Below are 19,463 nucleotides of genomic sequence, written 5' to 3' on the forward strand. Positions count from 1 at the left end.
ACATAACATGAAAATGACGTCAGGAAACTACGTGACCTCGTATGCCCTCGCTGAACATGTGGTTCCACAGGCCTCCAAAACTGACTGGTCAAGTGCGCATGTTCTGGCCAAAGGAAAGCTTGCATAATGCCTGCACCTGAAATACCAGCACATGCAGACAACTGTTCATATGCTGAACAGGAGTGATGGGACGCTTTCAACAATATACTTCTAATGCTTACGTGACTTAGGTGTACTTCATCTCATTTTTTTATTTTCAGTTTATTGTTTTCAAAAAAAGTTACAAGATCAATAAATATACAGGCGAGGGTCCCAAAGTAAAAAAAAAACTGTATTAGGACGCTGTCTTTCTTGTGGCTATTTTTGTGGATAAGGTTCCAGGAGTGGGTGCCATAATCTCAGTAAACTTTGTATTCTTTTGGTAGGTGCATCTTTTTGTGTCTTTACTAAAAAGCAACAGTTGCGCACTGTTTTTTTTCCACCACTTTTAGCTGTTCATTGTAGTTGCAGCCGAAAAAGTAGCTTCCTAAACTTTAATCTATGGTAATGCTCATTTTTGTGATGGTCGCACAGGCTACAGTCAGTTTACATGACTGGGCCAGACTTTCCAGAAATTCCTCGACTTTTTCATGACTACCAGAAGGGTTCAAATTTTCTGACTTCCAGGTTCTCTAGGTTGGTAGACACCCCGGTAAAAGTAAAGCCTCATAGATTTTTCTTCATTTTGGCCTTTTGGCATGGCCTTCAAGATGTGTTCATGAAGATGGTACCTAGGATGACGTATTTAGTAAACGTAAGGCCTCCGAGATGTTTATCTTTCAGACCTACTGTGTGTGCTCAATACTGGAGGTTCTTTCAGGCCATGTATGTAATGGTTTTGTCACGCTGCTTTAGCGTTTCCAGTGCTTGTGAGCTATCATAATGTGCCATGCAAGAAATGAGAGCAAGACTTCTGAGCAACTCCACATGCAGTGAGTTTTTCTTTTTTTTTTTCCTGTTTATATTGGTGCCATTTCAAAAGGCCCCTGCTCCCCTTATGACAGTAATTTTGACTTGCTGACAGGAGGTGCCTACTTGGGATCTTATGGTAAGTCACCGAGACTTGCCAGTCATGCCAGCTCCACCATCCTTTGTCATCTCTCTTTCCTTTTTTCCCCACTTTTCCTCAGCTGGTTTCAGTGACAACACATCCTTCACAACTGCAGCAGAGATAGTTTGCATGGAGCATCCACTCCAAATATGGGAGGCGTTGGGTTCCATTTCCAGGACTGCTGTGCACTGACTGTTTTTAGTAAATCATTGATCAGGCCAGCCATTTTGTAATAGCAGTATCCTTCCCCCCCCCCCCGCCCCCCCCCAAGAACACCATCAATTCTCCTTCCCCGATGGCACTGTGCCATGCTCCCTAATAGGACACAGATATTTCCTACTCTTGAGCCACAGCTAACACATTCTTTCAGTCATCACTACTTTAAATGCAACTCACAAATAACAAGCGAGAGAACCGGTGCTACATCAATAAACAGCAAATGTAACTGCTGCATCTTTGTGCAGTAAAAATGAAATGTTTTGCAACACTTCGATCTGCATAACGTGCATGACGGCCAAGGCCAGAGGGGCGCCAGTGAGAAATTATTCCCAGGTTTCTAATATTGATGGAAAGCTAACTGAGCTGAATCAGGAGATTTTATTGCTTCTCCCACTTGTCGCTAAGGTTGACGCCCTCACTGAAGCAATGAGTGATGAGTGGAATGGAAAAGTCAATGGAACTTCTCTCTGAGAAGCATGACACAGAGAAGCATAAAGAATTTGGAACATGAGCTTCAACTTCCTCAACTAATGGAATCAGATTTGGAAGCCCTGCACAGGTTGCCATCGCACGATTTTCATCGCAGCTCTTGAAAAAAAAAAAAAAGAATTAAAAGTCGCTGCTTTCTGAGAGAAAAACAGACTGATCTAAAAATTCTCGATAACTTGACTCACATGAATAAACGGCTTCTTTGGCTTACTCGATCGAAAGGAGAGGAAAGGAACTATCACTTTCCTTGGCAAAAGAGTGGGCACATCTTCGTGCACAAAGGGCAAGGTGATAGAGCAATGCGCATTCGAGATCAGAGTGATGAGGGTCACGAGCATTCACACAATGTTTATTCAGTTGCTTTTTTTTTTTTTAAGCAATGGCTGGCTCATGCTATATCAATGTTAAATCGTTTCAAAGCACTGTGTTCAAGGATAAGAATCTTAGGAACTTCTTCCCTTTGTATCATTTAAATGCGCGTAGTTTGAGAATTGAGAGAGATGAATTGGACGTGTCTTTTTCCTCTTTTCGACATGATTTCGATGTCCTTACGTTTTGTGAAACATGGTACACCAGTAGCTGTGACATACTCTTACTTTCGAGATATAATTATGAAGCATTATACAGAGATCTTAAGACTGGGGGTGGCCTTGTACTTAACATAAAGAAATATATTGTGTACGATGTTATTCCTGAAATTTTGGTTATGTTTCCTAGCCATGAAGCCCTGTTTGTCAAATATAGGCCCTTTGTTATAGGTGTTATTTAGCACCCAACTTCTGGGTCTCTGACTGATTTCTTTGAATTCCTTAACTCATTACTACATCACTTCGCCTCGTCCGATATACCGGTTGTAATTTTTGGTGACTTCAATATTGACACTCTTCAAACCGGTCCGACCGTTCTGCAGTTTTTCAATGGCAAAAACTCAATTTGGTTTACTAATATTATTGATGTTCCCTCTCGTAATACACCCACTAGTGAATCTTTGATTGGTTCATGTTTAACTATCTCAGATGGCGGTGTTACTGGTGCCAGTGTTATTACTTGTGACCTAAGTGATCATTTGTATGTGTATTGTACGATACCGAAATTATCAGTTCCGTCCCTCGAGCAGTCTTCTGCTATGCCTTCAAGGATCATAACCACTTGTAACACTGAGACGCGGTTTCGAAAACATAGCGGGGTTTATTCCGCCATCGTTCCCACTACCTCTTTTTTTTTTGGTGACTACCCACTGCCAATTCATGTCCCAAGCTTGTCATGCCAGAAGAAGAAAAGTACACCACAGATGGCCCCCCCTGCAAACAAGTGGCCATGGGCACTTGCAAAAAAAAAAATATGATCAGACAGAGTTTGTCAGAATGGGTGCTGGCTTGATCCTTTCAATGCTGATTGTCTTCGTGCCCATTACGCAGGACTGTAAAATGATGTTCAGAATGGATCGTCATAGCAAGGTCGTGCCAGTTCCTGTTTTGTGCACGACGCCTGCGTCGGTGGCGCTGAGCCGCGTCCCGTCAGAGCGTCGCTTCATGCTTGTTTCCTGCCCCTACTGTGTGCCAGAAATACCCTGGAAGGACAGCACATGGGCCGATTCCTACGTAGCACCAGACTGCTGTGGGCGGCGACAGTGCCTGTCGTGGAAATGGCACCACTACAGGGGTCGACGCCGTAGACTTAAGCGAGACAATGCCTATGCAGACATCCTCTCTCGAGGAAGGGGATGATAGGCTGGTGTGTGGCGTGTGCCTTGCATTTCTGTGTTTGCTGTGGAATTTTTTACGTGTTATATTGTGAATTTCCTCACTTGTCTGTGTATACCGTACATTTTTATTCTATTGTGTATTTGTCTTTGCCTGATATACTGTTGTATTTTTGGTATGCATGCAGTATACGTGCTCATTATCATAAGGCAATGTGTTAGCTGGTAGGACCCCGAGTGTGCTTCGTATTCAAGGGGGGAAGATGTGGTATCGGGGTTTCGGTTCCGGTTTTGGATATGGTAGGCTGGCCCCTAGGGGCGCTGTACATATGTATATATTGAGATGCTTGTGTACATAAAGGGAGTTCCTGCTTGGCTACCACGGGCTGCTGCGTACCACCTGTCGGCCGGCGCTTCAGCGCCGTGCCCTGTGTTATCCGTGCGGCACATCTGCCACACAATACCACAGTTTCCTATATCTTAAGTGTAGTATTATTTACATAGCAAATGTTATTTTGTCTACTGGAGTATTTCCAGATAAGATGAAAATCGCAAGAATTGCTGTATTGCATAAAGGAAGTTCAGTTGATGATTTCAATTACTACTGGCTTATATCTGTAATCCCGTATTTCTTTAAGATAGTAGAGAAAGTTATCCATTCTAGATTAGCGACCTATATACACAAGCACAAGCTACTATCACAACATCAATATGGATTCCAAAAAGGTAAATCGACTGAAAGTGCATTACTTTATATTAAGAAAAGATTACTGTCTGACATGAAAAATTACTTATATAGTTTGACATCTTTTTAGACTTTAAGAAGGTACTTGATTCTATTAGACACGACATCCTCTTTACTAAATTATCAATGTATGAAATACATGGTATGTGTCAGACCTAATTCAATCCTATCTGTCAAATCGAGTACAGTTTGTAGATATTCATGACAAAATCAGATTTGCAATCTATTAAGTATGACGTCCTTCAAGAAACAATGCTAGGTCCAACATTGTTTCTTCTACATTAATGACATAGTTTCTAGTTCATCCACCCCAGATATAGTTCTTTATGCAGATGACACGAGCATATTCTATTCTTCTGCTGACTTAGTTACTCTTGTACAATTGGTAAACTACTGGTTATACAATATATAAGCTTGGTTGTATACTAATCGTCTGCAGTTAAATGTCAGTAAAACGAAGTTCACGGTATTTCACGCCATTAATAAATCGGTGATATTGGATGATACTGAACTGGCTAACCTTCCTGTCCTTCCTCATTTATTCGTCCTCCTCCTCCTTGGATGATACTTTTACATTTCGGTGTGAACAAATTGAGCGTGTTATGCAATATAAACTATTAGTAGTTCAGTTTCAAGAGAATTTATGATGGACTGAGCATGTGGATTTCACGATACACAATATTTCCAAAACAATAGGTATGTTAAATAAACATTGCAATTTACTGCCTACATACCTTAAACAACAGCTTTACTTTTTTTTAATACATTCTTGCCTTCATTACTGCATACTGTATTTACTCACGTAATGATCACACTCGCCTAATGATCGCACTGCTAAATTTTGTCGTCTAAATTCGATTTTTTTCCCCACGTAATGATCGCACCCGATCTTGCCGCATCAATATGTCGTGTGCCAAGTCTCGCCAATGATCATTGCCTTTATTATCTGTCGAATGTTGCATTAATAACTCTCTAAAGGTCGCCAACTGCACGCACCAAACATATTCTTAATTTTTGCCCACCATTGGCGGAAACGTGCCATTTAGGATTGCAGTAAGGGCAAATGGTGCAGTTTTCACTAAATGCCTGCCATGTGTTTTTATGTCTCTGGCAGCTGAACGTGCCTATCATTGTTTCTGTGATCTGAAAGCCGTAAATTTACTGATTTAAATGAAAGCATACCTTATTTAGATGGAAGAAACTGTTTTGACGTGCCTGACGAACTCACAACCTCCATAACTGATGAAAAGAAGAAAAAAATGCGGTTGCTTTGCTCCGTCAGCCACCACGTTTGTTTTTACATCCCGCACTGTTACAGGGGCGGCCGCCTGTTGGTCGACCCGTGTTCATCCTGCAGCAATGTTTTTTTTTCCTGAGACCACATTTTTTTTTTTTTTGGTGTGCTTTGTAGTCTGTGGAAGCGCCCTTTCATCATGGGGCGGTATGCGAGCTTTACTGCCGCGTTCAAGCTGAAGGCGCTTGACTACGCGCTAGAGCACTGCAACTGCACTGCCGGCAGACGTTTCGGCGTCAACGAAATCCGCATCCAATATTAGAAAAAACAGCGCGACAAGCTCATGGCTACTAACAGCACGCGACGGGCTTTTTGCGGATTTAAATCGGACAAGTTCCCCTACATTGAAAAGGCAGTCCTCAAATTGGTGACATGCGCAAGGATGGTTGTGCAGTGTCGTTAGACATGATACGGACGCAGGTGCGCACAGTTTCTCGGAGGCTGGGAATAGCCACAAAGCACTTCCGCGCCAGTACCGGCTGAACGACACGCTTCATGCGACAGAATGAACTGTCGCTGGCATTTCTAACGCGCTCAACGGAACGGAAGATGACCCTTTGTGGGACAGTGAAGACACTGCTGGTTCCGATAGGGAATCGTGCGGTGACGACACTGACGCCAGTGACGCTTCGGAGTCTGAATGAACGTTAGGGGCTCAGAAAGGTAAAAAATAAAAGGGCAGCATGCTATGCATGTTGCTCCTGCATAATGCGTGCATTTTATTACAAAGGTAAGCCTTAATTTACTTTTATTCTTGGTTATTATAATAATAACTATCGTAAGAATTTTTATTAGCAACTTTTTTGCATTTTCGGTGCTCGGAATATTTTTTTTCCCCGGAAAAGTTACCCAGCGTAATCATCGATCATCCCGAAGTTGGAGTCAATTTTCTGAAAAAAAAAAAAAAAAAAGTGTGATCATTTTGCGAGTATATACGGTACTTGTTTGGGGGGTTACATCTCAAAACAATCACAACAAGTTACTCATTATGCAAAAGAAAGCTCTCGATATTGTTCATAATTTATCAAATCATGAACATGTCACCTCTTATATCATGTGAGTCAAATACTCAGAATTCGTGCAATGTTTGCTCATCGACTCTCCAAGCTCATTAATTCTCTTTCACTTTTATTCCTTAAAGACCCTACTAGGGGGTATTACATAATGAATGGGTTACGATATATACAATAGGTTGAACACTTTATTAAACGGTATATTGTGATGTGATCGCTTCAATGAAAGCAGTATACGGCTTGAGTTAGCGATGTCTTGTGCAAGGTCATTTCAGTCCTTGGCTGCTCGAGGAAAAAAAAGAAGACGCAAATGTGACTGTGCGAGCATGAGGACGGGCTACGTTTCAGGGGTGACCAATGCAATGGGATATGCGTGATGGTGGTAAAATATACAGTGCTTGATTTAGCATGCTGTGGTAGAATTAATGAAATAATAATAAACTAGCAATGAGGCGTCGATTAGAAAGTGCTTGTAAACCATATTCCAATTTCAAAGATGTTACGCTGATATCGTATGAAAAGGCGGAATGAATGAAACGAATGGCACGATTCTGAAAAGCCTCAAGGGCAACTGTGAGGAATATCTGCCGAGGATTCCAAATGGCTGATGCGTACTTTAGTTTGGGCCGTATTAGTGTTTTGGAAGCTAGCAATTTGACATACTGTTGAACACTTTGCAAATGACATCGTAAAAACCCAAATGTTTTGTTAGATGATGTAATAACGTTGGTCACATGCACACACCAGTTGAGATTATTCGATATAGTCACACCTAAGTATTTTATTGGCATACGGTCTCTAGTTGCTGGTTTGCTACTTCATATCTGAATTTTAACGGCTAGAACTGCGAGAAAATGACATTATTTTGCATTTACCAGTATTTAAAACCATTAACAAGTACTGACACCACTTTTTAATTTTGTACAAGCCCTGTTGAAGAACAGAATGGTCAGTAATGTCAACAACTGAATGATAAATAACGCAATCATCGGCAAACATGAGGATTTCGCTAGTAACCTGCAATAGTAGGTCATTAATATATACATATTAAAAAGAGTAGGGGGTCTAATACCAAACCCTGAGGGAAGCCGGGTTCTACTGAAAGAGGCTCGGAGTTGTTGTTATTGACGCGCACTTACTGCAGGCGGTTCGTGAGTAACTGCTCAATCCATGTTAGAACTGCGGGGTTTATATTCAGTCGGGAGAGCTTTAGTAATAAGCATTGATGAGCAACTTTGTCGAATGCTTTCCCGAAATCAAGAAAAATTGCATCAGTTTGAATGTTAGCGTCTAGATTAAGGTGCAGGTCATGGAGAAAGGCAGCTAATTGTGTTTCGCAGGATCGTTCCTTGAGAAACCCATGCCGAGAATAGTGAAAAAAAATTTTTGAATCAAGCAAGCTAATTATATGAGTGTATATGACATGTTCCATGATCTTACAAGGCACTGATGTGATGGAGATGGGGCAGTAGTTTAGGGGTGAACTCTTGCTGTCTGATTTGTAGACTGGAATGACCTTAGCCATTTTCCACTCTTTTGGTAGGTTTCCAGATGACAGAGACTGGGCAAACAACAGCGTTAGATGAGCCGCAGAAATGAATTTGGTGTGATTTCGATGTGATTTCATCGAAACCAGCGGATGATGACAGTTTAATGTGGGCAATTATGTTTGAAATGCAGTCTATCGAGAATGTAATAAAAGGCACTGTAGCCTCAAAAGGTGCAAGAAATGTAGGTAATGGTTCATCAGGTTCTTCGGTGAAAACACAAAAAAACGCGGTGTTAAACATGTTAGTGCTCTCTTTATTTGATAGCATTTTACCCTGTTCGTTGTACAAAGATATAGTGCGGGTTGACTGTGAATTGAAGGTTTGCCAAAATTTCTTAGCGTTTTCGCTGATCATCTTAGCCAGGTTGTAGTGAAAAAAGGTGAACTTGCTTTGTCGGATAGCGGTAGGATATGTACATTCTGCATCGTAGTACTTTTCCTATGAATCCTGCTGTGTATTTTACTTAGCCTGGCGAAAAAGTCGCTTTTTTTTCAAGTTTTTCAAGTTTTTTTGTGAACTATGGTTTATGCCGGTTAGCGTTGATTGATAATTTTGGAATGTATTTACCTCTGAAATATGCTATTTTTTCTTTGAAAAGAGAGCAGTTTTCATGAATGTCGCGCTCTTGAAATTTTGCTTCGTATTCCTCATAAAATTGTTCAAACTCATTATTGATCGCTAAGTAATTATAGAGAGGGATGACTTTCTTATGTGACTGACACACGGGCTGGGTAAAAGCAAAAGTGGCATGAATCACTTTGTGGTCACTTATTTCATTACGGTAGGTGATGGAAGATAGCGTTTGAGGGCTTGAAGACAATACTAGATCAAGGATGTTAGCACTATCCAGCATGACACGTGTTAGCTCGGTTACCAGTTGAGTGAGGTTGAAGTTTAAGCAGACATTTATGAATTCTTTAGAGTTCAGACTCCAGTACTTAGTGGAGGGCTTGACCAAACAATGTTGGGGTAATTAAAATCTTCGAAAAGTATAAGGAGCACGTTCGGGTACTTTTTGACTAGCTGGCTTAGGATTTTGTTTAATTTCGTAGAAAAATCTGAAGAACTGTTTGGGGGGCAGTAGCACACACCTACGAGAGCAAGTTGTGGCTTGGAACAACATAGGATCCATAGAATTTCCAGGTCGGAATGTATATCAATGGTACGAAATGAAAGTTCTTTCTTAACGACAATGAGGATGCCACCACCTCTGCTTCCCTACCGATCTTTGCGGCAGCGCGTGTAGCACGTGCTACACGATCTTTGAGCAGAACGTGTAGCGTAGCAGGGCGTTTTAGTACGACGTGATAGCTATGTTAGTTACTCGACACTTTGAGATGACTCGTTCGAGGTACGTGCAGAGATTTATAACGGAGCGAGTAAGGAAGATTTATTTTCTGCAAAAGCAGACAGTCGCTTTCGCACATTTTGCACTTTCCGGGAAAAGTCTTCGCTAATGCCGAAAGGAGTGCCTTTTAATTTACGGCCGTTGAATAGTATCGCTTCCTTGGTTTTGTAAAGATTGAATTTTACTATGATTGGTCGGTTTCCACCTTGAGTGCGTCTACCCAGTCGATGTGCTCGCTTGATTATTTGAGGGTCTAATGTGAAGTTGAGGTGTTCAGCACAGTGGCGAATAATTATTTCTTCGGAGCGCACGAATGATTCTTTTGGGTCATTATCAGAAATGCCGTCGAACAACAAGTTGTTATGCCTTGAATGGTCTTCAGCTTTGTCAAGGCGGTTCTCCAATCTTACAATTGGACTAGCCGAACCAACTATGGTCCGATTGCATCGATTCCAGCTGCTCCGGCATGGGTTCAATACAATGGCAGTTCTTCTCAATGCTGGCCAAACATGTGCTTAGGTCAGAAATGGCAGTGCTGTTCGCAAGGAGTAGGGTTTTGATGTCCTGTACTTCTGCTAGTAACTTGGACTGTCCAGCAGACAGCTTTTTCAGCTCGATGAGAATGCTTGTCGTTTCTGGTCCTGGGTTAGTCTCTATATCTCCCTCAAGCAATAATATATTGCGGAGGACAGCAATACAATCGCAATTCTCAATATGCAACCGACTCTGCAACGTTTCTATTCACTTATACAAACAATTGCCCCAAGTACCACTTGAGACATTCTGCATACATTACGTTGAAGACCAGAACAAATTATGGACAACAATTATTAACCTGGCAAATTCCAAACTTCCTAAATACCCACAAAGATTTATTGTTTTGTATCACTGCACATCGCAGGCTGGCCGCATTCCGCACGCAATCCAAAATATATTTCCTTGGCTGTGATGCTAGTGAACTTTCATAAATACAATTTTTGAATGTTTACTCATTTAGAGCTTCGTTTAGTCTATTGTGCATTACAATGCTATTATGGTCAATGTGTCCGTTTTCCTATGATTCCGTCTGTATTATTTGTGTATCTGATGTATCTCGTACAAAGCTACAGCTGCATTTCTGTTTTTACGCATTTCAACCACTGTCTACATGTCATTTATATTGTTTATGCACACTAGTACTTTTGTTAATGATTTACCACACGCACATGATTGTTTGTGCATGGTGCTGGAGGCTTAGTCAGGTGACGTTTCTTATAATGTCACCTTTTGCCACCAGCACCATGACGATCTTGTATTGTTGCACAAACGAAGAAAAAAAATATTTTTTGATCTCTATGAATTGCACTGAGAACGAGTTCTTCGAACAAAATTTAAAACCCCATTCCTTATTCTTAAAACTTTTTATTCCGAAAATCACAGATGTAACAGGAGGATAACATCGATGTAATGACACGAGTAGCAAGGGGCATGATAACAAAGGAATTATTCAGCAACTTCCTTTAACCACTGCAGAGCGACAACAAGCAAAAACTCTGCACTACATTCCTTCCATACCCAGGAAGGTCGCTTGTATAGAACCCAACACTTTAATTATCACCGGCAGCTGTCTCATTCGCACAGTGACCAGCCAGATCACTTAATATATCGACCACAAACCAAGTTAAAAAGCCCGGTAACATCTTTCCAGGTCATCACAACGCAACTTTAATATTGGACTCTCTTGTCTTTTGAATCAGCGGCAACAAAAATTTCAAGTATACAAAAAGTTATTGCACAAACCCTACGCCTTTTTTCTCCTTTTGCTTCTACAATAGGTGCGCAGGAGTGGATGGGCTAAATGGCTGGTGGTGGAGCAACTCACAACCCAAACATTCCCCTATTACATAACACAGCCTAGAGTGATTGTTTTCTCTATATGTGTGTATTTTTCCTTCTGTTTGAGACGTGCGCAGTGCTCATGCACAGCAACACCCTTCAGGCGGCCACAGAACAGAGCGTTATCATGGAATTCTTCCAGAAGCAAACCACACCCCCGAGGCCTCGCTATTCACACCGTTAGCCAGCAATCGCTGCCACCTAGACCATTTCCCTTCTTGCTGTAGAGCCAGGATGTGACACGTGACGGAGTCCATCCAGCCACTCCAGATCGTGAGAAAGATGGGTAGGGTTTCATCTTGGAGCCAAAATCAAAAGAATTATCTGCCCATTCGTCACAGCCCCTGAATAACTCCGTTGGTGCCTCACCCGGGGCTGGAGCCCCTGCCACAGAGCCACCAGTTGCGTAGTCTCGAAGCTCATACATTGACTGGCTGTGCATCAGCCTGTTCTGCGACAGAGACTGGGGCAGCACATTTGGCAAGTCATTCCATGCAACCATCTTGTGATGGGAAGAAAGGTCCAATGTAGGTGAAGAAGGGGCAACCCTGTATTTCTCCATCGAAGATGTCCCTCTTGCCGAGGCTGGCGCGGCTCACAAGAAAAGGAAGGAAGGGATTCCCTCAGCTTGCTGGTTGAATACTTGAATACCACAATGTCAGTCATTGGTGTTGGGCATGCCTTGGAAATGCGGACAGCATTGGTGAAGTCCAGAACTTGTGGCTCCCAGTTTCGTTGCCGAAAGAGTCTGTAAAGAAGAGGCAGCCCGGTGGCAGTGGTGAGAACGGGGCCATTGACTACTTTCGCAATTACATCCTGGACCAACCTGCCAAAGCGTGGCGGCCGTACACCCCCTTCCCAAAACAGTCCACGGGAAAGCAGCATTTCTCCGTACCCAAGCAGCTGCCCTGAACTCCCAAGCTGCATACTGTCTGTGGCGGTACCTAAAGCGGAGTGAAAAATGTGCCAGCAACAAATAGTTGCTCACTAGCGACGAATTGGATGGCAGAGAGCAGGTGGCGATCCATGCCAACGGTAGTGCCAGCAAATGGGCTGTCAAAGTGCCAGAGCCCACTCTCAGTTCACTGCACTGAGAGTGGTGATGAGCGGCAGTGTGATCAGTCCGTCTAAGGGCAGTTCAATAACATCTGCCCACACGACATCCTTGTCAATGTGACGCATTCGGTAGCCAGGCACAGCCCAGCATCTGTACAACAGCAGCACATCATCATCATCGTCCATGTTGGCAGAATGGTTGGGGGCAGTGGTTTCACGGAACCTTCCTCTGCTGGAACATCAATCAGCTGCACTTTCTGGGTCGCCATGATCCCTGCGTGACTCACTGCAAACGAGGGAGCCTTGAACACCCAGCGGCCCACATTGTTGAATAAACCGTGCACTTGGATCTTGGCAAGTACACTGTTGATGGTGGCCACGTCATATCCCAGAGCCCAGGAAGCCGCAAAGGCAGACGCTGGGACAAAGTGATCCTTGCCTAGCTTGAAGTTGACAGGAATGGGGGAAAAGAGATGCCAGAATGCCACGGCAGTGGGGCCCATGGTGGGATACTGTACAAGGTGAGGCTCGTCATACTCTTCAGGTGAAGAGAATATGGTGCTTCTCTGGTGGAGGACAACATTTAAATACAGTTCTCCATCCACAACCATGGTGGCACCATACCACATCTATATCTGCTTACGTGGAGTGGGATCACCATCCACCGCAGTTTCCAGCATGATACTCATGTTGTCCCAGGGCCAGGGAAGCAGGCTCACCAGGTAAACTGCCGCCTCAGCGAAGCTACCCCCCTGTTCGAAGCATGAAGGCAGGATCAAGTAGCGCACACCATCGAGGACACAATGCTCACTGGCAAAAAATTTTATGTGCCCACGGTTCCAGTACCCACAGAATAGAAAAGTAGGCTGAACCAGGCCCCCACAGTCCTCCTTAAGCACACCAGAACTGTTGAAGAGGCGTGTAATGGTTGAATCTTTCTTGATGAACACTTCAGGCTCATGCACTTGAGATTGGCCAGTCAAGACATCAAAGCGGGCAGCGTACTCTACACCATAGTTGGCCCGTGCTAACATTAAGCCTAGCTTGAAAGCACTCACCTTGCATGTGGTGGGATCCAGAATTTTTATCAACATACACAACTTCGGGATGTCAGTGTCGCGAGTAATGACCGTGTGCTTCAAGCGGTCTCGTTCTTTTTTGGTCATTACAGAGCAAGTGAGGGTGGTGCCTCTGGGGGCAGCAATTTCGGCCTTGTACACAAAGCAGGGAGGGCCCCACTGCCGAATGGGCGAAATAGTAGGTGTGCCGTTGCCCTCCACCGGAAGCCACTCTCCTACAAGTTACACTCCTGAACCATCAGGCAGCATTAGCGTAGGACTGTTTTCAGTACACAAGGCTCGCCGTGCCATTGCATCTCCTTCAGGTACTATCTCGCCAACCAATTGGACCACTGCTGAGCCTTCTTTATTTTCCTGCATTACAGTAATGGGGATGCGGTAGGCATAGGTAAGTCCAGTCAGTGTGCCACAATCTGACACGCCTTTGCCGATGACAATGGCACCAGTGCCCTGCCGACTAAGAAATGGATAATGACCCAGATTAGACAGAGGAAAAGCCACACCTTTCCCCATGGCCGTGGATCAACTCAGGACATTCCCGGTGCGTCCAACTGCAGCCACAACTACATCAGGGGCGGAAGGAGGAGACAGGTGCAAAAGCTGCCTTTGCCAGCCTGCAGCATCTGCATATTTCGCAACTGGTCGAGATCAAGCCTAGCTATTTGGCTGTGCAGAGTCTACGCCAAAGATGCAAGAGCCTTTGCACGGCTCTGCTTTAGCTCGGAATGCACCAGCTTGCAATGCAGTAGTGGGGTTGTCTAAAGAACAAAGATCTTGGGAAGGGACAGAGTCAACATGTTTATTGTGAATGTCCTCAAGCCTGATGTCTGCGACAGAGAGGAGTTGCTGCGGGCCGTGAACACTGGTGGGGTACAAAAGAGTTGTCCAAGTGCCCAGCCTAAGACGTTTCACTTCGCCAAGCCGACCAGAGTGCCACGTAGCGTTGTTAGTGACGGCAGTATTGACATCAGCACACGTATGGTTGCTGACAGAGGCCCTGGCACCGGAGAGCATGTCTGTACCTTGCCCCTCCTTGTCTTGGGCCCATTCAAAGAATGTAGGTGCAGACATTTTTTCGTATGTTGTTGGGAAGCTCACAGGTCCAGGATTACCCTCAATGTCACCGTCTGCACACAAGTCACGAACCCAACCAAGGATCATGGCAAGTTTTCCTAAGTCGGAAACTAGACATAAGAAGCAGAATGTGCTGACGAGGGATATGCAGCCAGGCAAGCAATTTAAACACAGCAAGCTTTCACTATCCACTTGCTGTGATCCGTGCCGCAAGACAGTCTGCAAGGCCATGGATGTTATTCTTGTATCAGGGTGCACGCAGCAGGATAAAAGGTTCCACGAAAATTGGTCAGTGCAATATCATGACCTTTGATGCCTTGAGATGATAGGATGAAAAGTGACCCAAAGAGGCCTTGCCATCAGCCTTTAGACCATTTCTCAAATCTACCGCATGCAATGAAAGTGTTGCAGGTCGGGCGCAGTCCTTCGTCCACCTTCTGTCTAGAATTGAACTTCGGGAGCCCTTAATGTGATGCAAGTGTACTGCACGGACACACGCACTGCAGCCCGTATGTGCTTACGCTGGTGGTACCAGCCATGCTACATTTTTGATCCAAGTTCCAGTGGACAACAGACGTCCTATCATCATCCAATGTGACCTCCACAATGCAGACGGAGGGTCCGGTGTAGCTGCCATGCCCGAAGAGCTGTACAGGATCACGAAGGGTCGTCAGGTGCTTCCACAGTCACAGCAACAATATGCGGCCCCATATTTGCTAAACATGCTTTTCTAGAGAGGGCACTGCTTGGTGCCTGAAATGGGCTGACTGCCTCACATGATGAGCTCCTAACCAAAAAGCAGGTGGCGTTCAGGGGGTTGAATGAAGTGGGTTGAATGAAGTGGGTTGAATGAAGTGGGTGACTGAAGTGAGAGTGGTGGTGAAAGCAGTGGTGGGCGTAGAGGTAGTTTGTGGTAGTAGTGAGTAGCGGGTGTGTTGGTGAGTTAAGGGGGCTATACATTTTTTGTTTATTTTTTGCAGTGATCTTGATCAAACTGCACAGGATTATGAAGTTTTTCTGCTGATTTCAAATATTTACTTAGTTTTCTTGTAACTCATCTTCTTCTTGAGATAACTTAAGTTCACCCTCTATTGTTTAAGGCCACCACAGAAAAAAGTGCTCCTTTAAAAGTGATACTTAAGATATGCCAAGATAGACTAATGACTATAGATTGAAAGTATGCAAGAGGTTTTTGTTTTTAGGCCTTTCTTGGTTATTTTATAGCAAAATGAAATATCCATTTTCAAAAGCAGTTAAAATTGTGTTACAATTCTGATGAGTAATTAATTCAAAAGGTTTATGCTCTGAATTCTGCTCCCATACTTGCATTCTACACACATACAGATTTCCGTTGCAAAAAAAAATTATTGTTGTACCTGCCCTAGCTACAGAGATATTGAGGCCTCGAAATTGAACACTCATAAGTTTACTTTTTTGAGAAAAATGAAAAAAACTGAAAACACAGCTTCTTCAAAGAGCAACAATCATGGTATGCTTGTTTTGCAATCCTCATAAAGGTGTTCATAAATTCGAAGCAGAGCTTCTAACACGGGTGCCGGCAAATTATAAAGAAGCCTCGAAGTCTGTTCCCCATTTTTTTTGCAGGTTCTGCATGTTAACAGCACAGAGAATCTGGACAGTTAGAATGACACTACAAAAAAATTACCCCTTTCTGGTCCCAAAGACCAGTCTGTCCCCTTAAGGGAGTAGTGAGCATTGGGAATAAGATAAGGAGTAGCCCATATCCACAGTGAGATTTATGAACTTTTTGTGGGTAAATCCCACTACAATCTGTGGTGGTCTCTAGACATGAAAGCCTGGACGAAACACAGCCTTCCTCTTGAAACAGTTATGCAAACACTTTACAATCACGATGGCTTTATTAATGAGCAATGAAGACTGTGAATACTATACATGTACACTGGGCCCAGGAGCCCTATGCAGGGCCACAGCCTTGCATGTACTATAAGGACTCTCAATGGCACGATGCTGTGGTTTCATCTGCCTCGTGAGAACACCAACCAGTGGGGCTCTTCGATTTTCGGATTCCTCGGTTGGTTCTGGAAACCCGCGGGCTCCCCGAAAACTACCGCTGCATACGGTTCTGATAGAAAATGACGTAGGCTGGCTACGCGCGCTCCTGGCGACAGCCCGAAGGTTGCAAAATCGAACGCAGGAGTAGCGGCCGTCGTCTGCTCGTGAAGCTGGTCTCTTTTCGTCACACTCTCAACAAAATTGATTGCCATAGAGCGGCTCGCCACGGCCACTGCATTTTTTTTCGCTCCTTTTCAGAACACGCATTTACGACAATGACGAGGACTGCAGCGGCGACGAGTTTGTCATGACTTTGCTGATAGCAAAGTTGGAGAGGCACGATCGGCACAGGGTGCCTTTGTACGTCGAGCATGTTGTGCTACCATACCTCGACATCCGAGTTTCAGAAGCTGTTCCGGCTATCAAGAAGAACATGTGGAGCTCTTCTGGAAGAATACGAGCGATCTCGCTTCTATCCAGCAACATTTCGGGGACGCCCGAGAATAATGGTGAAGAAGACGCTTTTTGTGGCTCTTTCCTACCTAGGGTCACAGCACACTATGTATCAGATAGCCGACAAGTTTGATATCAGTGAATCCACTGTGCATGCGTATCAGCCGAGTGCTCAACTTTCTGGACTCCATCAGTGCTCAGAAGATCAGTTGGTCAGACCACGACGAGAAAGAGCGGAACAAGAGCTCTTTCTTGAAGTACGTTCGCCGCGGAACGGGGCTCCCGGACATTGTCGGTACCATCGATGAATGTCATGTGCGAATTGCTAGACCCGCTGAGTCAGAACAAAGCTACTACAAGCGCAAAAAGTTCTACTCGATAATTTTGCAGAGGTCTGTGATGCGGACATTATGTTCACCGATGTCTTTATCGGAATTCCCTGGAGAGCTCATGACTCCCGAGTACTTCACGATAGCTTCTTCGACGAAAAAGCATAGAATACACACACAAAAAACGCCATTTGTCGAGCACTCTTTGTACTGACCAGCTAGCCCAGTCAGGTGCAGTCCTGCAAACGAGATATATCTGTAATGAGCTCAAGAAAGAACCCGGGTGCGAAACGAGCAAATCGACAAGATGACCCAGCATTGTTCTCGTTTTATAGCAATTGTTCAAATTGTTTGTTTATGAAAATTGTTTCATATGCGACGTCGTTTTCCGCACACATTATGGCAATGATTAGCCAAGGTGTGCTGCACAACATGGCTCGACGATGCGGTGACACCGTGGAAGGCTTGGAGGTGTGCAACAGCCGCACGGATGTATCATCTGCCGAGCCTGCTGAAGACAACGATGCACCTACCCACTCTTCCGCAGCATTCCGCGATAGCATCGCCCACAGCGTGCTGTAGCACGCATGGAGGCATCTCCTTATGATGTCCCTGTCTGGATGCATACGAACTAGCCCTCCCCAACATGTTTTAGCGGTTTAGCCACAGAACTTTTGTTTAGTCAGTTAATTTTTGAATAGTTATGTGCAAATATCGGGTTATTATTACAGTTACAGCTAGATATATTAAATTAGAGACCATCATCATTATCAGCCTGACTACGTCCGCTGCAGGACAAAGGCCTCTCCCATGTTCCGCCAGTTAACTCGGTCCTGTGCTTGCTGCTGCCACTTTATACCCGCAAACTTTTTAGTCTCATCTGCCCACCTAATTTTCTGTCTCCCCCTAACTCACTTGCCTTCTCTGGGAATCCACTTAGTTACCCTTAACGACCAGCGGTTATCCTGTCTACGCGCTACATGCCCGACCCATGTCCATTTCCTCTTCTTGATTTCCACTATAATATTCATAACCCCCGTTCGTTCCCTAATCCACTCTGCTTTCTTCTTGTCTCTTGAGGTTACACCTACCATTTTACTTTCCATTGCTCGCTGCCTCGTCCTCAATTTAACCTGAACCCACTTTGTAAGTCTCCAGGTTTCTGCTCCGTAGCTAAGTACCGGCCAGATACAGCTGTTATATACCTTCCTCTTGAGGGATAGTGGCAATCTACCTGTCATAATTTGAGAGTGCTTGTCAAATTAGAAATATATATCTGTAATTTAATATCTATAACTGTAACTCTAATCTAATTCTATCTTTAACAGTAACTTTAATATCTCGTAACTCTAACTGTCACAGGAAATTTGACAACTAAAATAGAGCAAATTTGACAACTGTAATATTACAGTTGTCAAATTTCCTGTGATGAGCACTCAAACTTTGAGAGTAGTTGATTGAAAAGACATTCCACCACATGTCACCCACTCCAAAGATTGTTTCACTGCGCAATAGACCTGCTTTGTCATGAAACCACTTTGTCAGAAAAATTCCGTACCGCCGCGAAGTCTCAATTTTGCACTTCATTCGCCTTTTCTTTAAATATCTACGTATGCTGGCCCAGTATAAGAATTTTTCCAACATAACCTGTATTTCCTATTGAATTTTCAGCCTGCTACTATTGAAATGCTGCTCCTGTTTGAATTAGCATCAAAATTTACAGTATTATTGAATTCAGATCTTCGATGGGATGCGCACATCACCACTATTACTGCAGTTGCTGTGCGAAAGCTATTTTATCTTCGCGGATCTACTGGCCCCTCAATTTACCACGGTTTTAGCCTATACCACGTACATTAGACCGGTATTAGAATATGCTAACACAGTGTTTTTTTTCCTTACACAGTCACTGACATGAAAAAAAACTGGAAAACTTGGAAGGGAAGGCTGCGAGATTCATCTGCAACAAATACAAAAAAACTGATTCTCCCACAAATATGCTCACAAGCTGTGGTCTCCAAACTCTGGCAGTTAGAGCGAAGCAAGCGCGCATGAAATTTCTTTTCCAGCTTCTATTCTACACAACTATTATAAAATTGACACATAATTGTAC

General features: G+C 43.8%; 1 protein-coding gene and 1 long non-coding RNA gene across 2 annotated transcripts in view; one reads left to right on the top strand and one right to left on the bottom strand.

Moving 5' to 3' along the window:
- Positions 1-3,992, top strand: part of LOC142769347 (uncharacterized) — a 77,680-nt gene extending 73,688 nt beyond the window's left edge. Inside the window, exons 2-3 of the long non-coding RNA XR_012885789.1 lie at positions 895-971; positions 3,217-3,992. This is a non-coding gene — a long non-coding RNA (uncharacterized LOC142769347). The remainder of the gene's footprint in view (positions 1-894; positions 972-3,216) is intronic.
- Positions 1-19,463, bottom strand: part of LOC119165906 (uncharacterized) — a 139,557-nt gene that overhangs the window by 16,486 nt on the left and 103,608 nt on the right. The gene's annotated exons all lie outside the window — the stretch shown is intronic.

Source organism: Rhipicephalus microplus, chromosome 8, assembly GCF_043290135.1.
Source record: "Rhipicephalus microplus isolate Deutch F79 chromosome 8, USDA_Rmic, whole genome shotgun sequence".
Taxonomy (NCBI): domain Eukaryota; kingdom Metazoa; phylum Arthropoda; class Arachnida; order Ixodida; family Ixodidae; genus Rhipicephalus; species Rhipicephalus microplus.